Source organism: Tinamus guttatus, unplaced genomic scaffold (genome assembly GCF_059628265.1).
Source record: "Tinamus guttatus ecotype Peru unplaced genomic scaffold, ASM5962826v1 Tinamus_guttatus_pri_ptg000002l, whole genome shotgun sequence".
Taxonomy (NCBI): domain Eukaryota; kingdom Metazoa; phylum Chordata; class Aves; order Tinamiformes; family Tinamidae; genus Tinamus; species Tinamus guttatus.
Genome location: NW_028288536.1, coordinates 942,051 through 953,857, shown reverse-complemented (window position 1 = coordinate 953,857; position 11,807 = coordinate 942,051). Strand labels below are relative to the sequence as shown.

Below are 11,807 nucleotides of genomic sequence, written 5' to 3'. Positions count from 1 at the left end.
CTATGACTGAAGTCATGTGCAGTTATTAATAAGCAGCCTTCAGCTGCGGAACCAATTTCTGCCAGATTACCAGGCTCAGCCCAAATATTTTAATCTTTCAAGTATGTTGTTACTGACATGTATAATAATTAAGCTAGTATAAAAAGAGCCAATTTTCTGAGATAAGCATGGTTAATAAGCTTTGTTTTCAGTAATTGGGCCTGAAAGTGTCTGATGAAGTCAAAGAATGTGTTGCATAGGCAAATTTAAAATTGGATTATACAATTGCTAGTTCAGGCCAGGAGGATTATTGCTACAGTCTTCATGTGCATGGCAGATGCTGAACTGTAATGGATTTTAGTGCTTTAAATAGGCAGCAAAATAAACATTTGAGTCTGGGTTATAGACTCGAGATTTAGAGACTAGAGTTATACTAGAGATTTTTTTTACACTTCAAGAAGAGTATAAAAGAAATGTGTGCTGGCAAAAGAAAAAAAATCACCCATCTGTCTCTGAGAAGACCTGGGGAGAATGAAGGGCAGTTCCTCAGAGACACACCACTGAAAGCAGTGCAAAGGAGGCACGCAGATTCCTCTTAGGACATGGACCTAGGCTGGAAAATTTGATTTTAGAGCAGTTCAAGTATTTACACCATTAAAAGAGTCTTCATATCCTAGTAGCTTCTATGTGTCTTTTTTTGCAGGTTTGACTTTTCTGCTAGAAAAGCCCTAATTGCAGAATATGAACATCTGTTTATCTTTGGGGCACAAGGCAAAGCCTGTGTTTTGGATCAGCTCAGATTGATGAGCGGGAGGCATCAAATAAGCCACTGCACTCTGGGCTTTCTTGTATTGTACTTTTTGGAGTGTGTGTAAGAAGTGGCTGTACTTTTCATGTTTCTATTGCCAGTTCATTGGCATTTTGAAAGTCGAGGAGGGAGTGAAGGTAAAGGTAGAGAGAGCAACCCTAAAAGACCACCAAGGCTGTCAGTGCCTTTGGCACCAACACGTGCAGAGCACTTTAAACTCGCTGCCCATCAGAGTGAAGGAGCTTGTGGTTACAGACTGGCGGGACAGGATGAGCTGTGGCACCGGACAGCTGGGCTGCAAGAGGCACATTCAAGCATTTTAGGAAATTATTATCTGTCAGTGGCAGGCTCTCTTGACTGCCCTGCCAGTATAAGTTAATGCTAAATGGCATTTAAGCCATTTAGCTTAAAAACACCTGAGTGTTTAATTGAACCCTTACCCTGGACTTTGTAAGCAATCATTCATACCACAGTTTGCATTTGAACACATCCAGCCTAATCATACTGTTGATCCTGGACACATCCATGTTTTCTTTCCCCTTTCAAGTCTATCATCCTATTCATCAGAAGCATAGACTTGCCCATGTTGGTGAACAGGGCTTATTTTTTGCTTCACGCTCTTATTTCAGGTTTTAATTTGAAGGCAACTGCTGGATTAGTCTTGCTGGATTAGCCCTTGTAGACATTTTTTGCCTCCTTGAGAACTGACCTAATGGCTATTTATCTGTCCAGCATCAGGGAACTCAGGAACAATAAATATTATTTAACTCATCAAGCCAGGTTGAGGGATACTCTGAAATAATCAGGGCGTACAGCATCCGTAGAGATACAAGATTCAATAATTCCTACAAAGAGTTATGTTTCCTTATTTCCTGCATAATTTTTTAGCAGTGTTATTTAAGCAAGGAGTGACCTGTAAGATACATATGTAACCCAGCCAGTATTTTTGTAGTGCAGGGCTTGAGAGGCATGCAGGAAAGACTGAAGTCATTAAGTGTGTGTGAGGGTAAGGAGCTTAATGCTCATATCTGTAGCAAAATCAGACTGGTTCTAGTGGGGGCAAAATCAGATCCACAGGCAGCAAATGAGACTTGCTTTCACGTTTTATTTCGGGGCAGGAACAGAAGTATGTCTTATGATCAGTGCCTTGAAATGGTTAAGTCTTTGTGTGTCATTTATTAGATTTCCTTCCGAAGTATGAAACAAAATATTTAGTTTAGACTGAGCTAAGTAGGCCCTCAGCTGAACCCTTTAGTTTACCTTAAATTCCTAAGGCTTTTAGTCTGAGCTGATAGTTTGCAAAAGAAAACAGCTTAGTGGGGTTTATTAACACCACGGAGCAGAGAGTGTTGCCAGGACTGGGCTTGAGTAGAGTAAGAACTACATTTAATTATCAAATCAATGTCAATTAAAATTGAACCCAATAATTCAAAATTAATTATCTAGGTCATGAAGTGAGTGCAGCCAACAAGCAAATTATCATGTCAATGCAGCAAGATAAGTCAGTTCCTCAAAAATTTTCAGAAATGATAATTGAGTTTTAAGTCACAGTTATAGATGTATTTTTTTCTGCAAAGTAGGGAAATTAAGGAGAATTTACTGAGTGAATTAGCATTCAGAACAAATCAGTTTACTCCAAAGTAACCTCTCTTAAAAGTAACCTTTTAAGCCTCTCATCTCCCCACAACCTGAATCACAGAGCTGGACTTATCAAATCTTGCTTCAGTTAGGAGGGAGCTGAGGCTTAAATCCAACAGTGGGATTCACAGCCCCCCAGATCAGTTGCACCTCGGTTGTGATGACACTGAAGCTACAGCACCGACCACTGGCAGTGTGGCCGAGGCCCCTGTGGCCCGACGTGACACGTGTGCCCCATCAGGACACAGGATTGGCAGTGTCCCATCTGCTGTGCTGCAGGATGCACCAGGGCATGGGCAGAGCAGCAAGGCAAGTTTTTAAGATTTTTTTTTGCTCGAAGGGGAATTTCAGCTAGAGACAAGTAGGCTGTGCTGAGGCAATGCTTTTCCTTGCAAGTGTTGGATCTGGGCTCTGAAACATTGAAGGACACCTGAGGACAGTTCAAAACAAAGTTAAGACAATATGCCCAAGCTTATACCAGTCCTATTGCTGTGGTAGTGCCAGCAAGGTTTGGGAGAGCTGTTACCTTGAGTTTGGTCAGTCACCACATTAGAAAACTGATGACACTGGCACCTGAAGGAGTATTGTGGAGCCATTTGGGTTACAGAAATGTGAGAGGAGAGAAAAAAGAGAGGTGTGAGAGGCACAGATGCAGAACCAGCGTCCCATTTACTACCTTAATGAATGCTTTTAAGAGCAGACCGTTTTATACCAAGTGGAACACAGAGTACTTCAAATAACGTATAACTTGCTGTTTGGGCCTGGCTCTAGGGAAGCGGCGGATATGGTATCTACTAGGAGGAGTCAGAACATTTGTTTCTCATATTCCAGTATCCCACTCAGTAACTAGGAAGAGCACCATTTTCATGAAGAAAAGAAAAAAATTGTTCATGCTAGAAACTCTAGAAGACATAAGTCTAGGAGAGTCATCCTAAAATGAGAAGCATCTCTCTGCAGTCCAGGCTTAAGAAACAACGTCTACCAGGATCAAGACTTTACTTCATGGCTCCTTTTTGCATTTGCTGCTGTCCAGGCTAGTTTGCATGCTGGACTTGGAGAGTCTTTAGCAAGGAGCTGGGTCCTCCTGCAGGTGACAGATCCGTGTGCTGGGCTTGGATGTGTCTTCCCCTAGGCAGCTTGGCCTCTAAGAGCTAGGTGATATTTGTGGGGAGTCTAAATCTTGTAAAACTGGGCCAGTGAGTCTGATTTTTGAGCTATTTATACCTAATTTTTCTCAATGGAATTTGGGAGCCTGCATTTCCTTGCTGAATCTGGGGGCTGGCCCAGAGTTTTCTTGATTCTTTATTAAAAAAAAAAAAAAAAAGGCAGGTCTTCCTGGCTGTTTTCAGGGGATTATTCTGCTGCCTTCTCTATCAGGAACTATTAATGAGGTTACCATGTACATGTCTGAACTTACCATGCATATTATCATGCTAAAAATTAAAAGGAAAAAAAAAAGGAGAGAGGGAGGGAATGTGGAACCTATCCCAGTCAACATGTAGGCAGAAATGGACGCAGGAGGAAGAGTTAAGGTGGGAAAGTTGAACTGTTTCCAACGAAGTGTCCCATAGACTTACACTGTAGAGGGTCCCATCAGGATCCTGCTGATCACAAAGAAGATGATCTATATTACCTTTATCTTGATTTCCTCTTGAAAATTTGGACTTCCTTCAGCTTAATATGTTTCTCAAGATACTGATGTATCTTGAGATACTGATACTGATGATGTATGCGCCAAGTCTCACACTTAAACAACAAATTTTTTTCTCACTGAGATAACAAAGCATGTAAGATGCCAATCTGTTTAAAAATGACTATATTTTAATCTTCTATCATCAGAGTCATCAAGGAGGGCCCTGAAAATATGAAGGGTTGGATAAATACAGAAAATTTTATGACACCTTTTGGATTCACCACAAGGAAAAGGTTCAAGAGTACAAGAAGAATTTGACAGTTAGTAAAAAGCTTTGACATATCCTTAGTTGTAACTAATGGTCTTCAAATAGCTTTTGCATACATCCAGCTTCCCCTAGCAGTAGTTCATATGTTTGGAACTGCTTGACCATCACCCATTCATCACACCATGGGTTAGGACCAGCCATGGCAGATCAGCTGTGAAAAGGATCATGGCTTCTCCCCAGGAATCTTTCATCTAAAAAGAGGGAGAATTATTTTACATTTTCTTGATGTAAATTCAAGATAAATGAAAGAAAGTTGAGCACGAGGTGAAATCTGTGTTCACAGACTATCTCTCACGAGTACTCTAAGATACTTAGTTACAAAGTACATAATTAAACAAAGAAGTCACGGTCATCATTACAATTATTATTTGATAAATAACAATATCCAGGGTGTCAGTTTTAATGTTACACTTTGAACAGAGAAAAAGTATTATTGTTTTATATATTAGACTAGGCTTTATCTTTGAATACTTCTGTAGTGTTAAAGTATCAGGATATATTCTTTTTCAGCAGATATTGCTCTAAATTAAAAAATATACAACTGAACACTAAATGATGAAATGTATCAAAGCAAAGACATAATTTTCAAATGTGAGCTAGGTATTATTACAAGTGATTTTTTTAGTGGTCCAGGATGCCATTTCAGGATGTAAGTCCTACCAACACAGCAAACACTCTCTTCTCAGTTCTTGCTCTATTCCTTTATAAATATCATTGACAGCCCAGACCAGCTGAATTAAACATTCCTTCTTTGCAATTTAACATTAAAAAAAGCTGTTCAGAGCCAAACTTTCCCCCTTCTTGGGCCATCATCTCACTTTGGTCCCAAGGCAGCAGGCCCCCTGCTCATCTCAATTCCTGCTCACAAAAATCTCACAGAATCTCAACTATTTATCTTTCAGCGTAAGGCACACCACAAGCCTCCATCTGGAAGCATCACACCTTTTAGGTGCTTTTCCCCATCAGCTCTTTCCTTATTTTAAGATGCATCCCCAGAAAAGAATGATGCTGCCACAGATCCACCCGTTGGAAATTCTTCCTAGATATTCTGTTCCTTTTTGAGATCACTTAGCTAGTGGGTTTTCGCTGTTTTGAAAAACACAAAGCAAAACAAAACCCTACCAGAGCAGTTAACATATGCTTTTTAACAACTTCTTTATTTTCTAATTTCCATGCAGCTTCCCTGAGCACTTATTTCATTAAGGAAACAATGTCACTGAACAGTGATTCCTCAATCCAGGCAGCCAGAGAGCAGGTTACTTTATTCTCTTCAGCGGTAATATCAAGCAACATATTTGGCATCGTCCTGTTGAATAACTCATGGTGGTAAATTGTGCCAAGCACTTATTTTGTCTAACTGTGGTCCTTTACTGAGTCTGCTCAGTTACTGTCCTTTACTGAGTCTGCTGTTATCTCTATGAAGTTGATGGGATTAGAATTGGGAAAATTCATTTTGGTGTTTTTCTCTGAATAGGATATGGGGCAGAGGTTTTTTTTTTTTGTTTTGTTTTTTTTTTTTTTTTTCTTTTGGTTTGTTTGTTCTGCTGTCATGTTGTATTCAGTAACAGGTTAGTGTTAAGCCAGGTTTAGTTTTCTCCAGTTTCTCCCCTATTCTCACCCCAAAAGGCAAAAAAAAAAAAAGATCTGTAATCCTTTTCTTTCCTTGGGATTTTACAGCTGGATAACTGTAGTGCATCATTTATTTCACTGACGGGGGAATACAGGACTGCTTTAAAAAGCCTTTTTTTTAATGGTAGATTGAATATGCATCATGAAGCTGTATTATAGTCTTTATTGGCTTATTTAATTTTGTAATCATATGTCTAACCATATCTCATCATAGATGAACCACCCTCCTCAATCTGCTACTAAATACTAGCTTCTTTAAACAGGATATTACTAGAAAGGAATATATATGATAATTTTATAAACAGAAAGAAAAAGAAAATTAAAGATACACACAATTAATTTCTCTGTCTCAAGACTAGTAATACATGTAAGTAAACACAATATGATCTCCAATTTCACATAACCTCATGTGAGTTGCAAACCTCTAACCATCTAGAAACCCTGAGATTAACCATGATAAACCAAACAATATTCACCTGCCATTACTCAGTATCTTTTCATATTAACAGGTGATGAGATCCAGTCTCGATGTGTCATCTCTGCTAAAATCTCTCCCCAGGGAGATGCACGTGGGAGAAGGTGGCTGACATAATCCTTGCTGCTGCCACCTGCTTGCTTTTTGAATTTTGGCTTTTTCTCTTTCTTCTGCAATTGAGTCTTTTTGGGGTCATAATCATAAGTATTCTGCTTGTTTTCAGGTGTGGTTTCTTTTGTGGCAAATCTCACTGCAGAGGAAAAAAAATGAAGCCTGTCTTCTCCAATTATATGATGACAAGAACACTAGAGAGCTCCCACCTCTGTCTGTGTATGGCAGTAGGGCTGAGAGAGAAGGATATTGGGCTTGATCTAATATGAAGAACACAATGTTCCTCTGTCTAGGCAGAACCTTCTTTTCTCTGAGGATATTTGCTCTGAGAGATCTGGTTCACTACAGCGCTCCTTGTCAGCATTTCCTTTGAGTGATGCTTATTCTCTCTCAGGTCCCCCAGTTCTTTTTGTCTATGGAGTAGTTTTTTCTTTATTTTTCAGCCACCAGAAAATGAAATGGGTGCTGTTGAGGATGGCCAGGATGCATTCTCTAGAGGCATTACTTCGAGTGAAAAATGGGAAGTTTTTCTTTGGGTGCACTGTTGCCAGCTTGGAGGTACACAGAGTCACAGCGGCCACAGGGGAAAACTGCTCAGTTCACATAGTTTAAACCAAATCAGGGCTGACATGGTTGGTTATAAAGAACACGTGGTTAACCAGCAATCAGTGAAAAATATATTCAGGATCAGGAATACAACAGATATATCACAACCCTAGACACTTGCAAAATACAAGTAACTCTTACTAGCTTTTGAACACCCTTCTCCAAAATTGCTTCCCAGATAATCCCCCAAAGTTCTGGATCAGGCCGTTTTGCTGGGGGGGTGCTGTAAGAGCAATTCTACACACAATATTTTGCTGGAAAGAAGTACTTATAAAGGAATAAGTAAATGTGGATGGGTGATACAAAGTCTCTGTATTCCTGCCATCACAATCACCTTGTCTTTCATCTGTTCTGACACCTGCAGCTTTTCTGATGAGCTCCTTACTGGCTCTGGATCCTTACTGGCGCCTTTGGACCTAATTGGGTTCAGCAAGGGCTTGTTCAGGCATTCAGCTGCAAAACTGAAAGTCCTATAGTGTCAAAAACATGTGTCTGATTGTCCACAGACAGGCCAGCAGGAGCGGAAAACTTTAAAGCTACAAGTTGACAGCAAGGTGATACCAAAGCATATCCAGGTCATAACCACTGCAGCCAAAGAGCAAAGTAAAAGTCAGCTGAAGTCTTACAGCTGTCAGGAGTCAGAAGACTAGTTATGAAAGATCATATGGGAAAAAATGAAACAAAAAAAAAGAACAAAAATTCAATTTAACATGTCAAGAAAGCAATTGGTTCATTTTTAATGCCACTAAAACTTGTTATAAATATCCCTACCTGAAACAGAAAAGTAATTGCTTTCATACCAAATGAGACCAATTACTTAACAAGGAAAATACAGATGTCTTCAGTCATAATTGTAAGTAACAGGATCTGAGTACTTACTCATTTTGAAGGCACTCAACTCAGAGAAGTAAGTACTTCTAAATATGGAGAAGGGAAGCACAACTGCAGGTTAACCTCCTTGCTCCTCACTCAATGGTACATGCCTGGCTCTGAGCTCCCACGTATTTACATTCTTCATTTCAGAGACAGAGCATTTCTGTGCATTATCTTAAAGCTAGGAAGAAGAAATCTGGATGACAGAATGGGTCATATGATATCGAAACAGATTTTCAGGTTTTTTCTCTTTCAGGTTTTTTCTCTTTCGTCTCTCTGGTTGGGTTAGAAAGAGCTGTTTGAGGAAACTCAGTAGGGTAGTAAAAATGACCTGGGACTAGTTCTACTTGTAGCGGTCTCGTGATGAGATAAGCATTTATTTTAACATCATGTGTTCTTACATGTGTGTTCAAATATAGAAAATAATGAAGAGTTAAGATTTGTACTTCTGTCACAGATTTGAGATATACAGTATGGCATACTATGGGAAATTTTTTATTCTAGTAGTTGAAAAAAGGTATCAATTACCATAAACTGTGGCCATCCCTCTACAAACACAGAGTTATAATTTACATATGACTGCATTCAAAGAAAATTAAAGCTACAGATATGAAGGATGAGCATCAGCATTATAATTCAGCTCTTAAAATCAGATCCATTCAGCGTGTGAGTTTGTGTGAACCACCCTGGTTTTTGGTTAGGAGACAGACTTGAAATCTCTGGTAAGGAGTCAGGAACAGCGAGTCCTGGACAAATGCTTGATCACAGCTTAGTCACGGAAAACAATTGATTTGTCCCACACATTGCCAAAGCAGAACAGTGTATGGCTTCCCTGTCTGAATGGCAAAATATAAAAAAAAAAAAAGAAAAAAGAAAAAAGAAAGAAAGACAGAGGAAGTTCAACTGAAGATCTTTTAAAATGCTTTTGAAGCATTATAATAATCTTTCAGACTGATATATCCAATACGGCCCATTGCCACAGTACTAATTTCTGTGCAGCACATCCTGGTAGGTGCGAATTTTTCCATTTCAAAAGAGTTTCTACTTCTCTGTCTGCACATAGCAGGCATAAATTCACCTTTATCAAGGAAATTAACTAATTATCCAAAAGAACAGAAAAGTTCAGATTTCTGGTTTAGTGGAATATCTCCCCCCTTAACTTGGTGTTTGAGACCATACCTATATACCCATAAAGTGTAGCAATCAAACCAAAAGTTACAACAAAAAATGTACTTATTTCACATCTTGACAAACAAAAGCCAAATCTATACTGGACCTCTATTTTAGAAAAGTGATTTTTTTTCCACAGTCATTTTCAGCCTCAGAGATCCAATGGACATAGGTGTGCCCATAAAAGCAAGGTTTGGACCTACAGCTCTGAGTGCTGAGTGGAGCATTTTGTTCCTGTGTAGGAACAAATATGAGGCAGGAACCTTTACTGTTTGGACTGCCTGTCTGTGCCGGAAACATAAATGCACGTTAACTAAAGCAACATTTAACATGGCCTAATACTCAGCATGAACAGGCACTGTTAAGTTTAATACAATGTTAGGACTTGGAGAAGTCTGCGGGCTTTGTCAGTTTTGCCCAGTACCCTGCAACTTCTGCAGCATTTATCATCTTTGCAGATGCATAGGCATAAAAAGCTCACAAAGAAGGATAATGTTTTATACCTTGTGCTGCCAAGCTGCAGTATATGAGAGATATGAAGAATCAGAAGTCTCCAGTTGGGATATATATGGGAATTCTACCATCAACTTTGCACTGATGCTGTCCCAGCTGTCGGCGATAACCTGTTGACTTCACTGCAGAGCCCATTCACAAAGAGGAAACCCAATTGTTGAAGGAAAATTGTCTTCTTGTTCATCACTTATCCATCACAGTGTTTTGGATTTTAACCCAAAATCACGGATGACAAAGTGTTACTGAGGCTGAATATACGCCAAGCCTCCTGACTCATCGTGAAAATTCTTTTGCCTCTCGTTGACCCCCTACCAAAGCTTCATTTTTAACTTGTTTATGAATAACGCTGGCCCTGAAACTCTTGACCTGATTCTCCTTCTGCACGCAGGAAGTCCAGAAACTTAAAGCAGAAATTTCATTTGTACAATGGTAATATGGCTCATTAGTCTTGCTTAGTGCTGATATATCTACTGGGAGAGCTGCTGCTCAGCTAACAACTGTGAAATGAAATCTGCAGTGGGAGAAGAAAGTTCTGAATTAAGGAGGAAGGATTTCTGACATCGAGCTTTTGGAAATTTTACTTTTAAACACTTTCTCTGTCTCTTCCCTCTCTGCGTATGGTCGCTGAGAAAATACTATTTTCCATTTGGTAATAAGTAGTATTGATTTTTTCTTGGTGGAACTGGTATGACTGACTTAATTTTTATCTAATCTTGAAGTATAAGCCTAACTTGAAGCACTTGTTTAACTCCATAGGCTGTAGAGGACCAACATGAGCCACAATTTGCAGAGGGTGACCTCGGGGTGCGCACTGGAAAGGGAGCAGTAAGTAGGTGGATCTTGCATCTGTCAAGAGGAAGAGGAATGAAAGAGAGAGGTGGCCTCCAGTATTTCACTTTAAAGAGGAATATGTTTTACTTGCGTGACATGATCCTGCATGATCCCCTTTCTGTATGCAAACAATTCACACTCCTAAACTTACCTATGTATAAATGTTTTGTTAAGATGAGTTATAGCTTAATGGGCTGTCTGCGACAAAAATGTGATGTTAGCCACATAAAGACTTGTCTCAGGAAGAAGAAAGCAGATTTTGCCTTCCTTCCCAGACAGGGAAAACCATGTCGCATAACTCTGAATAATCTCTAGCAAGGATGTACCTGCTCCACTGTACCACACCAGTTTAGAAACTTAGTATATGCAAAACCAGCCCATCTTGGGAACTAGTTAATAGTATTCTACTTCAAAATACAATAACTGATTTGTATTTAAAACTATTAGTATTTAAAATATCAGTATGTAACTGCTAACTGAATAACTAAAGAACTAAATAGCACTGAATTTAGAATGGATCTGTAAGATCACAGTGTAATGCCCCGTTTTCACATTTATGTGATCATCTTTGCTTAAATAAGATAACAGCGAGCAAGGACCTGTTTCTACTGCCTTAAAAAAAAAAGGTCATTGTCCCTCACCGAGAAAATTTTCCTTGCATGAACCTGCCCAGAAAACAATGTCACTGCAGAAAAGGGGTACGCAGAGTGCAGGATGCCCGAAATCCTGCATCCACTCTTTAGTCATAGTCTGGGAGATGAAAAGTCCTCCCTTCATATCTCCCTGTAAGCTGCTTTATCTCCCCAAAAGGGGTAAAGGTTCCACTGTCTGAGGGAGCCATCTCTCTAAATACTGCCCTGTCTTGAACTCCCATTTCCAGTCCCGAAGGGTAAGAGGCTGCTGGCTGAGAGCTCTCATGGCACCCAAATGGCTGTGACGCAGCCAGCATGGCCACTCTCGCAGGAAGAGGTGGAAAAAACGGGTGAACTAATGGTGTCGAGGTGTCCGAGCCTGCTCCTGCCTATGAAGTGAAATGCAGGATGACAGTGAAAAAAAGGGATTTATTTCACATGGAGATCGATATAATAAAATGGACTGAGACTGCCTGACAGGAAAGTTCCCATCCTTTTCAATTCGAAGGCAAACTTTATTTCCCAGGTTGCCACGAGAAATATTTTCCAAAGCATGCTAAGCCCTACTATAAAACAGCATT

The 11,807-nt window shown here is 39.7% G+C and overlaps 1 protein-coding gene across 3 annotated transcripts in view; it reads left to right on the top strand.

The window, feature by feature from the left end:
• The window catches only part of MAP4K4 (mitogen-activated protein kinase kinase kinase kinase 4), a 602,555-nt gene that overhangs the window by 38,116 nt on the left and 552,632 nt on the right, over positions 1-11,807 (top strand). The window lies entirely within an intron of this gene.